Genomic DNA, 22,112 nt, shown 5'->3' with positions numbered 1-22,112 from the left:
TCTCTCTCTCTCTCCCCCTCTCTCTCTCTCTCTCTCTGGAGCCAGTTCTGCCAAATGAAGTTCCCAGTTCGCAAATCTAATTTCTTTCCTTTTCCTGGGGAAAACCTATTGAGGCGCATTAGATTTTCCCTGCCACATAATATCTGGCAAGCAGCGCCTCTAAAGAAATCACCCTCTTGAAAATAAATGACAAATTGGGTTTGGAACCTGTGGTGTTTATGCATGTGTGTGTGTGTGTGTGTGTGTGTGTGTGTGTGTGTGTGTGTGTGCGAACCCTGACCCAGCCAAATGAAGAGAAGGGGAAAAACAATTCTCACACATTTCTGTCGAGGCGGGAACTTTTCATCCTCCTCTGTGGAGGTTTGTGGGTTAGGGAGGAGAGATTTATAGTTTATAGTGAGTGATGCTTTGGCAGGTTTAGACACAACATCCCTGTAAACACGCGCATCTATAGATCCTGTACATACCTGTAGAAACCACGGACACTCCCCTTCCTCTCCACGCTGACAACCGAGCAGTCTGGGTGTTTGTGAGCGGCCACGCCGCGCCGTCTAATTACCTCACGAAGGCTCAGCGGTGGGAAGGACTATTCATTTCCACAGTAAAATAGCCCTGATAACGCGTCCTCCTTTTCTGTGTGTGTGTGTGTGTGTGTGTGTGCTGTATCACGGGGGCCAGTGATTGAATTACAGAGCATCCCCCAGTGACTAAGAGCCTGTAATTACGGCGTAATTTAAGATTACATTATTAACCGTCTGGCTTTATTAGAATGTAACTTCACCTCGCCGCAGAGAGTTCATTCCTTATCATAAAAAAAGGAGATGATTAAGGGAAAAGGGAAATTGCCCCAATTGTCCTATTGTTACAGCGAGTGTGTGTGTGTGTGTGTGTGTGTGTGTGTGTGTGTGTGGCTTATTAGCGGTGTGAAGCAGGGCCCGCGCCGCACGGGGATTTCATGGCGGTGTTTTGACGAGGAAGTAAAAGACGCTCAGGTAATTTGCTGCTGACCTGAAAGAGAAGTTGTAGTCTGGTCTATTTTCTGCTTTTCTCTGACAGATTTTCGGTGTGTCAGGATTGAAAGGGAGCTCACGCTGTTGATTTCTCTGACCCAGGAATATTTCGCTCTCTTGAAGCCGTCGTGGAAACGTCTAATTCCACTGTTTGTCCACTGTTCCTGAAGGCATCGTGATAGTAAAAAGCAAAGACGCGCTGGCGTTCAGTCATGACTGTGGAGACGACATGAAAAGGCCAACGCAGACGCTCTGAACCCTTGTTTACTTTTTGTTCCACCTGTTCTTATCTCTGTTTTTTGTGATCTTCCTTGTCACCAGCCTTGTCTTTTATGCCTCTCTTCCCAAAAAAAACAAATCCTCACACAACTACACTTGACCCTCTGTTATGCATTCGTTTGCAGACTCATTTTGCTTCACTTCATCTCTGTTTCTCGCCTTTTTTTTTGTGCCGTATTGATTTTCTGTTGTGAAAAGATTTGACATTTAGTTTTTTTGGAAAACCAGTGACTGGAATGTGCAAAAACAAAAATATCTTTGTTTTATTTCCTCATCCAAAAACATTAAAGGTGCTTTTAAAGTTTCATCCGCAGCTGAACATGGTTTCTCGCTCGGAGCAGGTGCCGGCGATGGTCGTTTGCCAAGACTTTCAGCCGTTGTTGCGTTTACAAGACGAGAGCTTTTCAGTTTGCCCTCTGAGCAACGCTATACTTCTTCAAGCAGGGGCGTTTCTAGAGGCTAAAGGAACCCCGGGGGACCTGCGTTAAGCTGAAATGAAAGCATGCTATGGTAGTGGTGTTTGGCCTAGTTACAAGGTTTCTAACCTGACTAGGTGTCATTGCAGTTTATCGAATTTAACAGTTATCTCAAAGTCATTTCACGCTGTGGAATAATCAGCTGGAGTGGGAAAATCTCAAAAACGCTGGCCTTGGGTTTCCGTGTAGACGGAGAATACGATACGATGACGTCATGTTCCCATCTCTCCCTCTCTCTGTTTTACCGACGAGTGTCAATGAAAAATAACTGAAGTTAAGTGGGTCTGAAACGAGAACACGTCCTGTCTTTGGAGATTTTAAACCAAGTGTCACTGGTGGACACGCAACAAAGAAAAGAATGAAGATTTTTCTCAACTCAGGGGAAAATTGAGGCAGGGAAGCACAATTCTTCAAAAATACTACCTCTATTCTAGTAATAACGCTTAAGTTTAGAATTTTTTGAGAGATTCACAAATATTATAAAAGTCTGTTGCTATGTTTTGGACACCGCCAGCCAGTGAGATGATGTCACACTACATTTTCCAGATTTGAAAGTGTATCTTTGTGCCCTCAGCAGTGTAAACTGCAGCCGTGGAGGAGTTACTGTCCCTTCAGTTATCAGACACACTTAAGTGAGAGAATATGTTAATTGTGAGTGAGCACAGGAGACAGATTTAAACCTGCAGAGGAGCAGCGAGTGTCGTGTCTCTCTCAGTCCTTATGAACATGTGATAGGATGTGTTTTTTTAGGGTTTTTGTGTTTCTTTATTAGCCGTTATTACCAGTATTTTTCTGTTTTTCGCTTCCTCTGAGGCAACAGCACCACTGTGTCACCGCTGACCGGAGACTGAAACCAGATTAACCCCCGTCCGCTGCGTTCACACACAAATCCTTTCAGAGTACAGAGGAAAACATGTGGGAGGCCTCGGATAACGATTACACGTCCCGTTATTAGCACCATATCAGTGCTGAGGATTAGACTCAACAATGGCCGCCATCGTGGAAGCTGCTATCGAGCATCTTCCACACCGGGGGATGAAGACAATCACTGGCGGGACAGTAGCTGAGGAAGACTCTCTGGTGACCGTGTGACATGTGTTGAATGGAAAATGGTTCTTTGGCGTTTTGGGACCAGATTGGAACAAGAAAAGCTGTTTTTTTTTTACGATACAATTAAATTCCACTTAGATCCAGTCAATTATTTGATAATGAGCTTAAGTTCATGTACTTGAGCTTAAGTTTCATTCGGTTAGATAGGAAAACACATCGACACAACGGTGTGTCGATGTGTTTTCCTATCTAACCGAATGAAACTTAAGCTCAAGTACAGTATATTTCCAAGAAGACAGTATCTTACCTTTTTGGATTGAAAGCACAAGTTGTTCAACAAGTGAATTACATAAATAAATAAGAAAACGCTGTTTGATTTGAATTCCACCTTCAGAACTATAGACAGTTAGAGGAAGAAAAAAAAACAGGTTATTTCTGCAGCACTTTCTCTCGTCACGTTGTGAACTGTGTGTTTGTGTGAGTGTGTGTGTGTACAATATAAAGTCCCTTAAACGTTAAGGGGAAAAAAAAAACAAGGGAGAAGAAGAAATAGTGTTTGCAGTCACATTTAACAGAGCTAATGCCGCCGGTGTGTGTGTGTGTGTGTGTGTGTGTGTGTAGGCGGTGATGGTTGTGTGTTTCTGCTTCTCCTTTGTTCACACAGTTTGTCACTGTCTTATGGAAAAGTGTGTGTGTGTGTGTGTGTGTGCGCTGTCCCCTTGTCTGCAAACACACACACACACACACACACAAATGCAGTTACTATCTGTGCAACTCTAAATGAACTCAAGCTTGTCAGAGCTGCGGGCATCAACATCTCCGCTTCTAAATATTTGGGGAGGAACACGAGGAGTGTGTGCGTGTGTGTGCGTGTGTGTGTGTGTGTGTGTGTGTGTGTGTGTGTGTGTGCGTATTTTATTCCTTCTCTAGGAAGAGTTTGGCTTTCCCAGTGTTGCATTTCATGCCTCCCTTTTCTACTTCCCTCTCCTTCCGTGTTCATGGCTGTGGACATTTTTGGACATAATAATCATTTGAGGTCAACCTCAGAGCAAAATTATTCATGCACTCGTATGTTCTTCATATGAACAGGCCTGAGGTATACACGTCACAACGACTGTGTCAGAGTCAACGAATGAGGTTTTGCAGCGACTCACGCGACACTGTTGTGAAATGACATGCAGTCATCTTCATCCTGTACCTGTAAGTAAGTAAGTAAGTAAATAAATAAATAATAACAGGATGAGATGAGGCTTTTTATGGGGGCGGGCGAGTAAATCAGCTCCCTCTGTGATCAGGATTGTTTTTAAAAAGCTGTTTACTGCAGAAAGTTACAACAGTGGCGGTTACGCAAAGGTCGCCGTGTTTTCCGTGCAGAACACGAGGGAATCAAACTGGTTTTTATGTAGAAGTGGAGGAGTTTGATTCTTGATGAGCAGTTGTTGTGGATTTGATACAAAGATAAAATAAGTTTATTGCACATTCGCAGTAAAACAGAAATGGAATAAAATTAGACTAATGAGGAAGTATTAATCATGAATTTATGAACTTTGTCTCAGCTTATTTATGCATTATGCGTCATTTTTTATCGAAGAAATATGAGTTTCTGTCTCATCTTTGTCTGAAAATAAGGTTTTTCTGGGTGAAATCCCGACAGTGTTCCATGTGTGGGATTCTTTCACACCTGTGTGTGTCCACGTTTGCCTCGGCGTGAACGCAGGTCATCAGAAAACCAGTGATCCCTGCATGTGTGAGGCGTACACAGCTCTGTAAACATTACCTCATCGCCATCGTGCTGCGGGGGGCCCTGGCAACCCCAGGTCTGTGGGAACTGAAGCCCACTCTGCTGGCTACAACAAAGGGCAGCCCTCCATGCCCCCCCGTCACCGCTGTCCCGGCCCAACTCGCAACAAAGGGTGGCCACGGGGCCTTAATTCCCAGGCAACGATATAAATGGTGGCCCCCAAATCCAGAGGACGAGGCAGGAACGAATGGGTCTGAAAACCGTACGGGAGGAGGAGGAGGAGGAGGGGGGAGAAAAATGGCAAAGAAGTCATAAAAGAGGTCCCCCCCCCTTCCCTGTGCAAGGACTCCTTTTGTGGGTGGGGGGGGGGCCAGGGTGACGAGAGACAAATGACAGGTCGGAGAGAGAGGCATGGGTCAAAGCTGCCAGCCCTTCCCCTCACAACCATTGAACCTCCCTATCAAACACACACACACACACATAACTGTACTATAGAACTGACCTCCACGAGTCATTTAAAGACATTTCTTTATCTTTTAAGAACGACAAGAGATGTTTGCACGATGGTCTGAAATGAAGGAAGTCTCTGTGAGAGTTCAGAGACGAAGAGCAGCACGTTTACGTTTCATTTAGGGAAAGTTCTGTTTCCATGTGGATGTGTGACTGGTTTTATCTTCCGTGCTTTGCTGCAGGTGATTTTTGTCCTGGACCACGTCTTGTTTACCGTGAGTCTCCTGTCCCAGATATTCTGGATTATTCTGGGACAAGAAGACAAGACAAAGACGAGTGTCTAATAAAAGCACGCTCTACACGTTGTCAGTTGCGTGTGGAGATTTGCAGCTGATTGTCTGGTCCGTCGTCGTGTGTCTGAGAGAAAGACGTTTGGGTTTTTTTTTCCCTTCACCGTTGAAGCGACTTGTCCTCAGAATTGCTGCAGTGGCTGCAGAGAGTGCAGGATAATTGGGGTTATGTTGTATCTAGTGTCTATGTCATTTCAGTGTGTGAGGGTCAGGGACCCCGAAAACACTGGTTCAACACTTACCAGTCATTTCAACCCCCACGGCTGAAGAAAAGCATTGTGGGCCGCCTTTCTCTCTCCCTCTGCCTCTCTCTGTGTGTCCCTGCAGGTTGAAAGAGACTGTGTGGTTCACAGGCCTGTGTGTGTGTGTGTGTGTGTGTGTGTGTGTGTGTGTGTGTGTGTGTGTGTGTGTGTGTGTGTGTGTGTGTGTGTGTGTGTGTGTGTGTGTGTGTGTGTGTGTGTGTGTGTGTGTGTGTGTGTGTGTGTGTGTGTGTGTGTGTGTGTTTCAGGACACTCGCGGGTTAGAAGAAGACAATTAACTTCTGAATCGTTGACCCGCGCGCGCTTGTTTTTAGTCACTCCGTCTCCTGAAATGAAAGAGCTCTCGAGAACTGTGCCCAATTGAAATTTTATGTTTCGGTTCATCTTTAAGCGACGGAAAACATTTTATCGCCACAAACAGCAATAAAGTGAATTTCAAAGCTGTTTTTTGCCCCCGCGCTCGGTTTGTGAGGCATTTTATTTTCGCTGGCGGGCACGGTTTTACCAAAGACCTGTCTCACCCCCCCCGCCCCACCGCCTGCCCGCCTCCGCCCCAACTTCTCCTTCCCCTTCCTCTGCATAACATTGTGGACACAGATTGTGTGGAATGCAATTAGAGTGCCTAAATTAAGTAGTAATGGAGAACCAGGTCTCTTACTAGTGTTGCCCTGGCAACGGGCGCTCACAACACCGCCTCTAGTAGTTTTGCTACTTTATCTGCAAAATGCACAATTGAGCTTTAAACCAGCTCTCTGTCTGCAGGAGCCAGGCAGGGAAGGGTGGAGGATAAAGGAGGGGAGGGGAGAGCGAGAGAGGGGTAACAGCTGCATGCTAGCAGGTCCCTCTGCATCTTGTGATATTGCTGCCCGTCAAATATTTATTCTGTAAAGTGTCTAATGCGGCGCGATGCGCTCCCGTGTGCAGATGAGGGCCAGATTTCATCAAAGGGTGACGCGCGCACGCCGCGGCTTTGATTGCGCCGCTCTCCTCCAGTTGCAGCGCGATGCGGCGGCGAAGCAAAGAGGCTCCGCTTTGCAAACAGCCCGCAGTCGTGGCGGGGCCGTGTTGACTCATTTGACAAAAGCTCTGTGAATTGGTGCAGAGCACTTGCAGAGCTGCAGAGTTTGTTTTTTTCAGGAAAGATGTGAAGTTACACCTGCGCGCTGTGCTCTGAACGGGACGACAGGATGTTGCTTTGTGGAGTTCTGATTCATTTCGGGTTCACACTCTATTAAAAGTCACATGTGTTTGGTTTTATGAGAGCAGGAAGAGTATTTGACTTTTCCCTCGCACCGTTTAGTGTTAAACTCAAATGATCTGGGAGCATATGAGCATCTAGTCTGTACAAGAGGCGGCCAGGCGAGAGGAAAATGAGTATATTTTATGGAATTTCAAATAAAAAATGTTTGTTTTGATATTGAATGAAGCATAGTTTGTGATAAACAACATATTAATGAACCAAAGTGAATCTATGAATAACAAACTCTGACAGATGAAGTCAATGATAACTAATTAAAACATCTGTTAACCCAAAAGCTTCAGCCACACGCTCGATGTTTACCAGGAAGAGGAGGTCACGGGCCGTGTTTTCATTGGGACACAGTATTAAGTGGTGGGCCACATGAAATCGATGAGGGGGCCACATATGGGCCGCGGGCCGTGAGTTTGAGACCTCTGGTGTAAAGGTCAGTGTGTGACAAGATGAGGAAGAATTCAGATTTAGTTAGTAGTAAGGTGATGGAAAAGTGATTTCCAGGTTGTTTCCTGTCCACAGTAACATTACAAAATCATTATCTCTGTGCTGTAGTTTGTCCCTTCTCGCTCACCATCATCTCCCCGTACTCTGTTTTATTACAGTTGAACATACAGTACGATATAGCTGTATATCTGCGTGGTTATTAAATGCTGAGCAGCAGAAATATCCGCAGCGCTGTGCAAACTGTGACCAAATCACTTCCAAATTATGGAGATTTTTTTATATGTTAATATGAATTAAGCCGCCCTGGAGAGCTTTTAATGAACATTTACATATGTGTGTGTGTGTGTGTGTGTGTGAGATCCTCTGTTAGGTGATGTCTTTGGCTCAGAAAGTGCAGTACTTTGTCCACCAATCAGAAGGTCCAGTCTGAAAATGTGAAGAAGTGTCACAGCAAAAGTGCTACATAAATGCACAATATCATTTTCAGAATGACCACAAATAAGAAGCAATGATTATTGTCATTATTATCTAAAATGTTGATTATTTTATCCTTTCATCAGTTTGCTTATCGCTAACACGTTAGCATTTAAGATAGCGGACTTTATCAATAACGTGTTCACATTTAAGCTAGCAGACTTTATTTCCAACATGTTAGCATTTAAGATAGCGGATTCTATCACTAACATGTTAGCATCTAAGATAGCTGACTTTATCGCTAACATGTTAGTGTTTAAGACAGCAGACTTTATCACTAATGTGTTCACATTTAAGCTAGCGGACTAACCCCAGCATTTAAGATAGCAGACTTTATTTCCAACATGTTAGCATTTAAGATAGCGGATTCTATCACTAACATGTTAGCATTAAAGATAGCTGACTTTATCGCTAACATGTTAGTGTTTAAGACAGCAGACTTTATCACTTATGTGTTCACATTTAAGCTAGCGGACTAACCCCAGCATTTAAGATAGCTGACTTTATTGCTAACATGTTAGCATTTAAGATAGCTGATTAATTGATGACTCTTTTTGCTGCTAATAGCTAATGTATCTCTTAGTTCTTGCAGCCCTAATGCAATGAGATTATACACTGACTTTAAAGCCAGATTATGCATATTTTTGTACCATATCATGAGAGCTTCAAAATGATTTGGATGACTCACTGACTTGTGTCTTTCATTTCCACTCTGCACTTTCAGTCTTTTGGTTGTTTGGTGAGTGTGAGACGTGTGTAACGTGACTCCAAACTGCTAGAATCCGCTCCGCTGACGCTGAAATGAGGTCAGTTCAAATGTCTTCTTCTGTCGTCCCGCAAGCAATTATATAACGTTGCTTTAGCAGCTGCTTCAGAGGAAGGATCATAAGATACTGTGTGGTGGTGACAGGAGAACATGACCTTCCATGTGCTGTGCATGCAAACAGGTAACAGGCGCTGGATTCTGTTCCATTTTGTCTGTTTTGAAGCGAGCGTGCATGCTGCAAACCAGAGCCTAAGTGGAGATAACTGGCCTCTCTCACTGTCTTCGGGGCCTCGGCCCTGCAGGTGTCCACATGATGTATGCACGCACACACACACACACACACACACTGTTTGTTTTTACATTTTCTGACACTGCAGCTGTGAGCGTTTAAAAATGCGTTTTTAATCTGGACGGACACACGCAGGAGCGGAGCGAGCAGGACACACACACGGGTGCCACGCAAACCTCCGACTGTAGCCGCGCCAAGAGGACGTCCCAGACACAGGGCAGGACAAGCGTATGGCCCACACATGTTGCCAGAGATTAAGACTCGCTCTACAAATCGCTTTCACCACAGAAGACAAAATATATCAGAATCGACGGCATGTGGAAACGATTTTGTTTCCTCTGGTGGTTGTTTGTACTTTAGAGCGGAGTTTGAGTGACCTCGCCGAGCGAGAGCAGCCAGGTGTGTTGTCAGGGAAGAATTCAGGCTTTTTTGTGTTGCCCGTGTGACACCGAGGGATTACAAAGTGATTTAAAGCGGTACGTCAGACATCATCTGCCTCCTCTCCACTCATGTAACACAGTTTAACGCGGGTGAATTTGTGCTCGTCACCTCGCCAGGTAACTTCGACTCGTCCGTGTTTTGCACCGAGAAATAATCACACATTATGAAGGCGCTGCAGAGGTGTGAACGAACAGACTGCTGTCCACAGTATGGGTGATAAGGCTCGGGGATGGTTAGAAAGGCAACAGCGCGATGTCTACCAGTCAGCATCACCCATGTTGTGACATTTTTTTAAATACGCCGTTCGCTATTTTGGTGTGTGCTCATCTGGCCGGGTGAGAAAGCAAAGTAAGACAACAAGGGGAGGGATGGATGGAGTGGTGAGCGAAGGAGCGATGGCAGATAAGAAAAGAGGAGAAGAGAGGCCCGCTGTTTTGGCGTCTGAAGTGCGGGACAGCGGCCAGCGGAGCCGGGCCAAGGTGTGTTGTTGTGGTCGACCAGTGCAGCGATGGCGGGGGTCTGCTGGAGAGAACATCACACCGCTTCACCGCCGCCGCCAACCACGCGGGCCCGTGCCAACGCGCTCAGCCAGAAATCCCACAATGCTTTGGTGCGTATCAGTGATGTAGGGAAGAAGCCTCCAGTCCAGTTGCCAGTCCAGTTTTTTCCAGTTCAAATACAGGGTGCTCCACTGTCTAGATTGTACGAATTAGCCAACGCTACGTGATTCCGTTTGATGCAGCGTGACATAAATCACAGGAATCATCACAGACGTGTGCCCAGATCTGACCATCTCTTCTCCGAATTAGCGTCTTCACTCGTCTTTGTGCTCTTCTCCTCCTCCTTGCAGGTTTTCACAGTTCAAACTGACACATACAATTTCTCTAATAGCCACGGAATGCCTTATAAAGTTCAACGATGGTTTAGTCTCTCCCTCTCTCTCTCTCTTAGACGGTTGCACTCGTGGCCTCAACTGTATTTATTACTTAAGACATAACTCACATATGGATGGACTAGTTTGCAGCTGAAGTCGTTCTACACTGCTGAGGGACTGTTTTCAGCTGTGGAGTAATACGGAATTGATGCTGTACTGTACGAGGTAATAATACACAACACCTTATATGGACATCCTGGGCGTGTGTGTGTGTGTGTGTGTGTGTGTGTGTTCATAGGTCAAATTTCCAGGCTTTAAAAATGTGTTTTTTTCATCGCCTTATGTGTTGTTGAGTAAAAAGTTGTGATTCCTTTTATATGTAGTGACGTAAAGTAGCAATAATCGTGCAGAAGTCACAAAAAATCTTGAACTCTAACGTATTTACAAATTCATTCCAATTTTAAACATTTGGAGTACTTTTTGCTCAGGTGTGTTTATATAGTTGGTGAAAATGAAAAGTTTGTGCTGAAAAGATAGGATATATGACACATATTGTATCTTTAAACATAGTAATGGACAAAAGCAGCCGGAATGCTCTGTGTTCTAAGGGTTAATTGTGTAATTCTCAGTTCCTCAGCTCTGTTCCTTCTGTGTGATTCTGGAAAATGTCTCTAAATGTCTCTAAATGCAGACCGTTGACATTGGCTCAGTCACAGTGTTGTCACATTTGAACTGAGATACTTTTCTCCTCATAGTATAATATAGCAGCTGTGGCTTTGGGATTCATTGCGATTAATCCAGATTAACAAATTTCAAAATGTGAGAATAATCAGTTGGTTTTTGTTAATTATTATTGACAGCCCTAATATTTTTATTTCATGTTCATGTAAACGAGAAAAATATGGAACAGTATCAGGACCACGTTAAAGTCAGATTTCTGAGATTAAAGTCATATTTAAATCACATTTCTGAGATTAAAGTCAGATTCAAATCAGATTTATGAGATTAAAGTCAGATTTAAGACAGATTTATGAGATTAAAGTCAGATTTAAAACAGATTTATGAGATTAAAGTCAGAATTTTTAAAAAAAGGCAGAATTATGACTTTCATCACTTTCATCAAGTAATTAATCTCACATTTTGAAATTGGTTAATCTAGATTAATCAAAATCAAATAAAAAAAAGAATTGAGATTTTAATCATGCTGTGTTTTTCTTTTCTTTCAAAACTTCTTTTTCTAAGATTATTTCTTGACATTATGCAGTCTCATCAGCCTCATACTCGACGACTGAAGCAGGAGGCGCCTGAACGCGGTCTTTAAAGCGTCAGCTTCTTTGGTTTTGCGATATCCAGAGGTCATGATCGCTCTGGGCCACTTTAAAGTAAGAGAATCATCCTAAACCTCCATTTATTGGCTTGTTGTGGTGACTCGGGCGGAGAAGTCAGACAACGGGCAGGAGGAGAGTGCGTTTATAGCATAATGTAATCCATTATGAGTGCTTTAACTAGGCCACCCTCGCACCCTTTTACACCACCACGAGCTCACACTAGCTCTCTTCATGCTGGCCTCTCTCTCTCTCTCTCTCTCGCTCTCTCTCTCTCTCTCTCTCTCTCTCTCTCTCTTAATCAAACAAATGAAAGCGAGAGCTCTTTCTGTCCATTCCTGCATCCACTAAATGTTTGAAAGAAGATAAAACCACAGCATGACAAACAGATCAGTCACGTCGTACAATCAATTCACAAAATATGAGTCAACATGTCATCCTGAGCTCTCACCTTGTGTGGAGGAGGTGTGAGGAGGTATTGGGAGGTGCAGAGAGGCTAGAAAACCAGCAAGGAGGAGGTGTGTGTGTGTGTGTGTGTGTGTGTGTGTGTGATGGACAGAATGTGTCGGCTCTCTCTCTCCCCGCGTCTCCTTGCCTCATCGGGCTGCGACATCACGAGGGAAGAAACCTGGCCGCGCGCTCACAGACACAGCGGTGAATCATGAGGGAACGTGCGAGGACACACATGCGGAGAGTCACACATGCTAAGTACATACACAGCTAACGTGTGTGCGTGTGTGCGCGCAGCGTGTCCAACAACAACGATTTAAAAGTGTCTCACAAAGTTAATATTGACGTTGAAAAACGTTCATTTTCCTCATTTCATTCCAATCCCCAAATCAAATCCCTGACTTCCTGCCTTGCAGAGAGTGTTTTTGTTTTTTTTAATATATTGTTTTTCATTCCGGTGACGCGTTAGTGTTCCTGACGTCGCTGTTGGTGCCAAACGGGGCCTCGGTAATCGACTTTTAAAAGATCGACAGCGGCGAGAGGCGAGAGGGCGGAAACCAGAAACGAAATGAGAAAAGGAAGGGAAAATTTAGTTTATGAAGTTTGGGATATATAATTGTTGGCTGCTGAGGGAAGCAGAGAGCGAGTGAGCGAGAGAGAGAGGAAGTACATGTCCCTCATTCACACACACACACATCTACTCATACTACCTGGGGAGTGTGGATACGGTGCTCTCCTCTTAGGCCAGAGGCTGGTAAATAATGGATGTGTTGGTGGAAGCGCAGGCAGTTTGAAATGTAAATGTGACGAATGGAGTGTGCGTGCGTGTGCGTGTGTGTGTGTGTGTGTGTGTGCGTGTGCGTGATGCTGTCACTTGTGGCTGGGACTGGTTATGTGTCTTGAATGGTGATGGGCTGTCCTCCCTGAAGGGGAGAAACAGAGGGAGTGCAGGCAGGAGGAGAGGAGAGGAGAGAGGTGTGTGTGTATGTGTGTGTGAGAGAGTGAGAGAGTGCTTCAGAACAACAGAGAGAAGTGGACATGGGAGGGAGAGACAGAAGGAAGGATGGAAGGATGGATGGATGGAGGAAAGGGTAAAGAAGAAGGTGGTAGAGCCTAATTAGCTCTGCTTTGACCCGAGGAGTACAGTCATGAAGTGGGACAAGAGATAAAGTATTAATATTCGGGGTTGAACGATGTCAAATGCGAGTGCAGGTCAGAGCTTTTTTTTTTCAGTTTTGGACACACAAAAGTCTAATAATCTCAAATCCAGTCACAGAGTGTGTACTTCCTGCCTGCTAGTGGTCCCTCAGTCACAATCAAAGCACGCGCATGTTTGCACCTTTTTAATTCACTGTAATGAAGGAAGTCCATCACGTAGAAATACAGATTTCTATGGATTGAATGAGGGTTTGGGATTATTTACGTTGAATAACATTGTGTTTTCATATTCACACATAAAGCACAAGAGAGTGTTTTTATACTCAAAAATAAAATAAAAATAAAAAAAAGAAGGGGAAAGTGAGGCTGCATCCTGACCCTCATTTCCATGTGGCCACAGGACCTGCACCCACATCACAGGCTGTGTTTTCTCTGGCGAAAGCAGCAGGGAAAGTATCGCCTGGCGTGACCAATCCAGCCCCCGATATGCTTCAGCAGCGATGTCACCGCATGCTTCCTCCCTTTGCTTTTAAGAAGAAGCTCATGCTTCAGTGTACCTGTCAACGCCCGCATGAAAAAACACTCTTTGATCGGAGCTGAGGAATGGAAAAGTGTAGGCGGCTGATGAATCTGTTGTGGACCTGGGCAGCGCCGGTCGTCCATCTGCTCGGTTGTACCGGGAAGAGGCATCGAGTTCTGATCACATTTGACCTTCATCGCTGCAGCATCACTACAGCATCACTGCAGCATCACTACAGCATCACTACAGCATCACTACAGCAACACTACAGCATCACTGCAGCAACACTACAGCAACACTACAGCATCACTGTGGCTTCTCCTGTGGCTTCATGAGACCACGGAGGCCTGAGCCCATGGTGCGGACAAATGAATTACAGCCCAGATTAACGCCGAAAAATAGTTGAACGCAGTTAACACAAGTTTGTTTACTTCCGGTGTGCACTGACCTTTGACCTCTGCCGTAAAGTGACTGCAGCTCGTCCTTAAGTGACCTTCAGGTTTCATTCATGAGGTTGTTAAACCTCGGCTTCGTCGCTCGGCTCCTGAAACAGTGTTGTCTGAAATGCACACGGTCTGATTACTCGTTACTTTAGTCATTAGAAGGAAAAGCAAACTTTTAATGACTTGCGGTTAATCTAGATTAACGAATTTGTAAATGTGATAATAATTAGTTGTTTTTTATTTCATGTTCATGTAAACAGGAAAAATACGAAAGAGTATTAGGACCACGTTAGTGTGTCAGTATTTGATCTTAAAGTCAGATTTCTGAGATTCGAGTCAGATTTTGGTCGATTTCTGAGAAAAAAAGTCAGATATCTGAGATTAAAGTCAGTTTAAAATCAGAATTTTTCAAAAAAAAATCAGAATTATGGGATTAAAGTCAGTTAAGAATTCATGCAGTTTTATTTATTTTTTATCATGTGGCTCTTATACTCCATATACCACAGAAAAACAAGGATCGTGGGACAGGAAACACAAATACAGTTTACATGAACTCTGTTACTACATTAACTATTGGGTTATTGGTTCTGGTCAGACTGGAACAGTGACTGACTGTGTTGCTTACACACTGGACTGTAATATTTCTCCTGTTAACAGTCAGTGGTGATGAATGAAGTTGTCAATATATCGAGCAGGACTTTTGGAGGCAGACGTGTTAACGTTGCTCCAGCTGCTGCTGCTGCAGGGGATTTATCTTTTCTTTTTTATTATTATTATTTTATGAATTACCAAACATTATGACACAGTAGAGCAAAAGCTGAGAGGAGTTCTTCCGCCTCCTGTGACTCTCTCCATCGTCTTCCATCAAAGACGACCACATATGAGAAGTCATTTGGTAAATTTGAGCAGAAACGCCTGCAGTGTTTGATTTAGAAGTGAATGAGCACAAAAAAAGTGGTTTTATTAATGCAGAATAAGGGTTTTTTGGTTTGTAGGTCAACTGTTTAAAGGCTCATTCACACAATGTTTCCCCAGACGGAAAAATGGACCTTCACAAGGTTAAGACAAGGTCGTCTCACGGTAACTTCCCCGACATGGAGTCAGTGAATCGATGGTGTCACAGCAGAGAAACTGCACTCAGACCAGATCAGTGTCACATTGAACTGCTGCTATGACACATATTGCATCAACAGTTATGAGTCCCAGATGAATCATTCAGTTCCTCGTGAGAGTGGCTGCTGTAAAACACTACATCCCCTCGTTTAGTGCGGCGGTGGAGGTCAGCGCTGACATATGGCTCAGTGTGTGTGTGTGTGTGTGTGTGTGTGTGTGTGTGGTTACTTCTTGAGGAGCTTTTCTTGTATGAACATTGATTTCTCAGGAACAGAACTAACACCATAGTGCTAATGAGACAGAACTGTGTCATCAGGCTTAAAGTTAAAGGTAGACGTGTAGGTTAAGGTTAGGGATAAAGCTTTGGATGACAGACACTTAGTGATGAAGAAGGGAAGGAAGGAAGGATGGATGGATGGATGCTACGGGAAGATGGCGACGTGAGACTTGGCGTACAGATGGACTGATGGATGGAGGGAGATAGATGGAGATAGGTGGGAAGGTGAAAAGCACAGAGGGAAACAAATGCGGAGAAACTGGCATCTGTTGCCCCGCCAACCCCTGCTGTCACCACTGTCACCACCGGCTCCTGTTGGTACAGTGTGTGTGTGTGTGTGTGTGAGATGAAGACAGAGGAAAGAGCCCAGATGGTCAGAGGGGAGAGTGACAAGTGGCTGTCAGGGGATTCAGAAAGCCTGGCCCTCTGCTGCCCTGCTGGCACACACACACACACACACACACAGTGACGCACAGAGACACAGAGACACACACACACACACACACCGTCATCTCTTTGAAGGACCTTTACTTCCTGTGGGGCACCTGTTCTCCGTGGGCTACATCTGTTTGCCGAACACTGTGCCACAAGGATGGATCATTTTACAGCAGTCGTCCTCAGTCCTGCTCATATCTGCATTTCTCTAACTCTTCAGAAAGAGAAAATCTTCCACGTTTCATTAAGAAACAAGTTAACAAACAAACATAAATCATTGTCCACTGTCCTTTATTCACCAAAATTCATTATTAAAACATAAAAAAATGACAACAAATGACTTTAATTTAAACTCTTACTGCACCTGTTTCTTCCTGTAAGTCATGCTATGGTCCTTTAATATCATTTATCTGATTAAAAAGTGTCACACTTGGTGTTAACAGTGACCTGTGTCTCTGCTGCTCGTCAACACAAACACTATCATCAGCTTCTTCTAAATTCAGCATTTGTGTCAAACTCTTTGTCCCACTTTCCTAAATTCCTCGGCGCGTCTCCCTTCAGACGCGACACATCGGTCGTCGAGGCCCGACAGAGAAACCGTCACAGTCACAGCGAGTGTATTATCTGTCACTCCTGAGCCATGGGACACTTTCACTTTAATGGATAAAAAAGCCTGTGGAAAAAAGCACAGAGCGCTGGCCTCTATATATCTTTATGGGTCATATGCTCATCTTTCCCAAAACACCCTTAATACGCTTTATCTCTTACACTCTGTCCTTCTCCTTTTTCACACGGCGCTCCTTATCTCTCTGCTCGTTGCCCTTGATTTGTGTGATCCTGAGTTCTCTCTCTCTCTCTCTCTCTCTCTGTGTCTTTCCCAGGGAATTCCCCCCCGCCCGTCCTTTCCGAAATGAGATGAAATGAAGGATGGGACTTTGGGCTTCTGAGGCCACGACCCTCGCAGTCCCACAGCGAGACTCCCCGGGATACGCCGGAGCCCCGCGGACTCGGGGACACCGGGGGCGTGTCCCTCGGCGGGCAGGATGGCAGGATGGCATGTGAGTGTGACAGGAAAAAGATGAAATTTGACAAGGGAAACTGGGTGTGAGGAGAGAGAGGGGAGAGAGGGGAGAGAGGGGAGAGAGGGGAGAAGGGAGTGTGTGACAATGTGTGTGCGAGTCAGAAAAAGAGCAAGTGTGTGAGGGACAGCTTGTCCTTCAGGCTCACCTCGGCCCCCCGGGGTCTTTCTTCTCTGCGGCGGCGTTTTACTGGCCCCAGCTGACGGCCATGAAATGGTACAAAATTTATAGCGGGGGGGGGGGGGGGGGGGGGGTCTCATGATCTGAAGGCAGAGTGAGGGCATCTTTTCTCTTCATGACTTCCATCATCCCTCCCTCCCTCCCTCCCTGTCCTCGGTTTCCATCGGTATTTCCTCATTTTCCTTTTTTCCCACCATCATTATTTGCCTCTTATTGACCACAGAACATATTTCCATTTTCAAACCCAAACCCAAACCCACTGTGGTTTGACTCTGAAGACTTCAGTACCCATGATCCTCAGCGGCTGTTACTGAGGAGAGAATCAGCCAGTGATGAGTGAACACTGGTTTATTTAACCCCCACCTTCAACATGTCATTGGAAAACAAAGGTCTGGCATTTGAGTTCTGACCTTTCGTTTGAACCTGCTCTGACGACTCCTCCCACATTGAGGAGGAGCTATGAAGTCTATAGTGCTAGAACTGTGTCATAGAAAAGTGGGATCCATAGCAGCCAAAACTAACTCTGCTGTTTGTCCAAAACTTTGATTTATTTATTAAATGTATTTATTTATCTCTTTCACGAGGGTGACCTGGTTAAGAAAGGCAGCAGCACACGTCGTAGTTAATAAAAAAACCGGGAGGTAACAGTTACAAACATTTAAATATAGACAAATAAAGTGCAGGAGAATAAAGTTTTCTTTGCTTTGCTTTGAATCGGTGGACGACGTTAAGATGTTAAAGCTCAGCTTTTCAATAAGGCGACTCAGGCAGCAAACATCAGGCCAGGTCTGCATATTGCCTACAGCTAAAAGGTCTAAGACAGACTCAATTATTTCATTATGCCTAACACATTCATACAAGCTATATATAAAGTAATATAATATAAGGTAATAATATAAGGTGCTTTCTAATCCCTTTAACAGGGTACAGAGCTAATAACTGCAACGAGAGTCTGGTAATAATTATTAGAACTTCAGTACCCAGGAATCCTGTTCACAAACATCAACAGTTTGTGTGTGTGTGTGTGTGTGTGTGTGTGTGTGTGTCTGTGTGTGTCATCCACAGCCACAGAGCCTTACTGCATTAGGGAATAGGAGCAGGGATATAAAAGGATTAGCAGTTTCAAATTAATACATGGAGAATTGTTTATGTACTGATGTGTGCATGTGCAAACACACTCAGGTAATCCTAGTCATGTGCAGTATGGATATTTAAAATAGAGTCAAGTGTATATACTTTTCATTTGGTGGCTTTGTGAAGAGCTGTATGTGTCATTTCTGCTTATATATAAATGACTAAAAACACGTCATCACTGACTCAGAAGTGTCTGGTCTAAACTTAGAACTTCCTCTTGTCCTCCATTTTTTCCTTTCACCCCAACCGGTCTAGGCAGATGGCCGCACGTCTCTGAGTTGCCTTGTGTTCGCTCATAGTGTGAATTTTTGGGTTTCTCTGCGCTCAGGAGAAAATCAAAACAGTCTCATTATCACGTATAAAATAGTAATAAATAATGCAGACATTACATTTGCAATTCAGCGCGTGAGTTTTGAAGGTACTTTAGCTTTTTGTAGGCTGACGTCCAGGACAGGACATCCTGTATGTCATGCTACATATGGACATAGTTTCCCTTTCAATCAGGACGTTGTTGATGCTATTTCAGTCGACTCATGACTTGAGGCTTGAGTTGTAAAAGCCTTAAAAGCATAAAAGTTGAATTGATTTACAATCCTTTCATGTCTTAAGTTTGACTGAAATTGAGACTCACAATAGTGCTTATTGGTATTAATTGACACAAAGCTTTGGACTCATCCTCGAGGACCTGAGTCTCATTTTCATTTGTTCACATTTGGCTCTGGTGGTTATTCTGCGGTATGAACTCTGGCTAAACCACAGGTTTGTTTACAGCTGTTTTGCCACAGAATAGACTTTATTTTTTTAGAAGAAGAAGAGGAAGAACTCACAGAATCAGATATTAAATTACACAAATTAAAATAAAGTAAATCAAATCTGTGTGAGTACAGTCTCTAGCATGTCAGCCGTGAAAGGCCACTACACGCCGTCTGAGCTCTCCTGAGTGAGGGAAGTGTGACAAACAGATCAACAGGCTTTGGCGTGTCAGCTGTCCAGAACACACACACACACACACACACACACACACAGGTCAATTCACATGCCCATGAACACTCACAATAAAGCGCACACACACTGCTGCCAAGCATGGCACGGTAATCTTCAGCAATGCCAGCGGTCCTGGGGACAGCGTATCTGAACCGTGCCAATGGCCACACACCATCAGAGTCTCCGTGCCCTGCCTTCCCACAATCCCCCTCTCCGCGGGCAGGCGGGAGAAAAATAGTCTTTTCTGGCCACTCTTACCCGTTACAGTTGTTAGACTGTAGAGATGCTGCTGGAGGGGCCAGAGGAAACCGGTTGGGCTGGATGTTTCTTTTTTTTATCCACAGCCGTTACTGTAAATAAAGCTGCTGATGAAGTCTGCGATCAGATCACTGAACGACGATGGGTTTAAAATGTGCACAAACACAGAGAAGCCGTTTAAAAAGAAAAAAACCTTTGTGTTTTTCTTCTCTTTAATTGCAGAGCGGCTGCACTCGGGCCTCGGGCTGCACGCCGAGTCAAGGTCGACAGCTCGTCAAGCTGAGTGACAAGCGTCAGGGCGGGAACTTGACCAAATGAGGAGGACGGACGGAGCGAAGGACGTTACGGAAGGTAGGTCCAGCAGAAACACCTCAGTGGCTCCAGGCCGTGACATCGTTTTAATCCCAGAAGGATTATTAGATTATTTATGTTCAGGTTTCTCTGTTTCCTGGAGAACACGAGCCGTCGGTGGTCACTCCTAGTGAAGCCATCAGTCGGAGGAGGTTAGCGGTTATTGTGTTAGTCAGGTTGGGGTGGTGTTGGTGGGGCATCAACCATCCACACCGCCTCACTGCCCTGGGGTGGGGGGTGGGTGGGGGTGAACATCAGCTGTTCTTCCTCTTTTCCCCTCCCCAACACCTTGACCTTCCTCCTCCTTCCTCCACCTCCTCGTACCTCTTTGGAGAGGAGCTGCTGGTGGTGGAGGAGGAGGAGGAGGAGGAGGAGGAGGTGAGGTACAGGCGTCTGTCAGAACAGGAGTGAGATGTGTGTGTGTGTGTGTGTGCAGCTGAGGGAGGGGTCGATATGATGAGGCTTCAGTGTTGTCGAGATGGATTAGCTGAATGACTTTGAGGGGTTTGTTCTCTTGTCTTTGAGCACACAGCCAAACTCACTTCACTCTCCTCCTCTTCTTCTTCTTCTTCTTCTTCCTGGTCTCTCATTCCAAATCTCTCCTTCCTCAATATCCCCCCACACACACACACACACACACACACACACACACACACACACACCTGCCCAAACACATCTATTCACCGACTTTGGCAAAACAAAAAGCGACTGATTTATTTATGCAAAAACGGCAGCTTCATAAATCTATTCTTCTTCTTTCTTTTTATTACTTGCTGTGTTTTCTGTTTCCACATATTTCTTGTTCCCTCATTCAAATGTGTGATATTGATACAGTATATTTCAAGGAAACTTATTTTTATACGTTTGGTCTAAAGCTCTGTGATGTTGTTGTTTTTTTAAAGTTACAAAAAGCAGAGCATTTTATTATTTTTTTGAATATCAATACATCACCGTCTAATTAAATGTCTTTCCTGGAGATAATTATCTTAAACAGATGAGGCCACAGTCAGGATGATTAGTTGCTTTTATCTCAGGCTGGATTATTGTTCTTATGTGACTCACATTTCCCATGATTCTTGTGTCTTGTTCTGGCTTGTTTGTTTTTATGTAAACTGTTTTTTTTTTGTTTCCCACCAAAGTGAAAAAGTTTGACCATCAGAAAGAATGGTCTTGTTGTACAGAAACAAGAATAAATGCAAGAGATCTCTGCAAGCACTTAGAAAAACACAAATATAAAGTATGAACAATGCAAAAGACACAAAAAGGTGAAATAAAGGCCACGCTCCTTGTGCTACATATTGTAACAGCATAAATGCAAAGCCGATGTGGTTCCATTTTAATTTTTAGTGATGTATAGGAGTCAATACTTTAACCTCTGCAGAAGTAGGAGCTATTTATCACCCTGTTGCTTCAGCGTTAAAGTGCAAAGGTCACACACTCTTGTAAATTGTGTATTCCTGCAGTTTTTTGTTTGGTTGTTACAGAGTCATTAAGTAAATATCTCTTTCCCTCCTTGTTTTTCCCTGTTTCTCTTCCCTCCCTCCTTCCCTCCTCCCTTCCCTCCTTCCTACCACCTCCCTGCTCGTCTCACAGTGTGTGATTGATGTCACGAGGTAGCATTAACACTTCTCACGCTGCTCGTACACGGAGGAGGGAGGGGAGGGGAGGGGGGGAGGTGGCGTATAGCGCACACGAGCGATTGATTACCTTACTGCTACTATAGCTGATGACTTCGACAAAGACGGCTCCTCTAGAATCAATAAACAATGCTCTTTTTCCATCTCGTCGCTTCATCCCCCTTAACAAAAAATAAAAATAAAAAAATAAAGCCCCTCCCTTTTTCTCCCCAATTCTCTAAAAATCAGAGATGGCAATTATGAAGCAGTGACACATTTGCATACGGGAAAATAATTAAAACAAACAAAGTGAGACTGGGACCCCCTGGAGAGAGGAGCAGGGAGGAGCAGGGAGGAGGAGGAAGTGAATAATGTGGGTGTAGAGAGAGGTTTAATTGCTCCACACCGAGGTTGTGCCATTTATCTTCAACTCTCCGGCTCGGCTGCCGTTTCATTTGTCACCGCGGAGCAGATGAGAGTTTACGTCCATACAGTAGGTGTGCACGAGGTAAACACACACACACACACACACAATGACATTATACTGTACATCAGTGTGAGTGTAAGGCCGTCATCGTGCTCCAAAGTTAACTACATCCCTTCTTTCTCACACACTCTGGTTTATACGTC

At 44.5% G+C, this 22,112-nt stretch overlaps 1 long non-coding RNA gene across 2 annotated transcripts in view; it reads left to right on the top strand.

Annotated features, from left to right (window-relative positions):
• LOC131450593 (uncharacterized) overlaps positions 1 to 22,112 on the top strand; it is a 153,379-nt gene that overhangs the window by 91,760 nt on the left and 39,507 nt on the right. For both annotated transcript variants that reach the window (XR_009235501.1, XR_009235496.1), the window contains exons 3-4: positions 16,762 to 16,938; positions 19,738 to 19,866. This is a non-coding gene — a long non-coding RNA (uncharacterized LOC131450593). The remainder of the gene's footprint in view (positions 1 to 16,761; positions 16,939 to 19,737; positions 19,867 to 22,112) is intronic.

This window comes from Solea solea, chromosome 2, assembly GCF_958295425.1.
Source record: "Solea solea chromosome 2, fSolSol10.1, whole genome shotgun sequence".
NCBI lineage: Eukaryota > Metazoa > Chordata > Actinopteri > Pleuronectiformes > Soleidae > Solea > Solea solea.
This window is presented reverse-complemented; position numbering and strand designations above follow the sequence as displayed.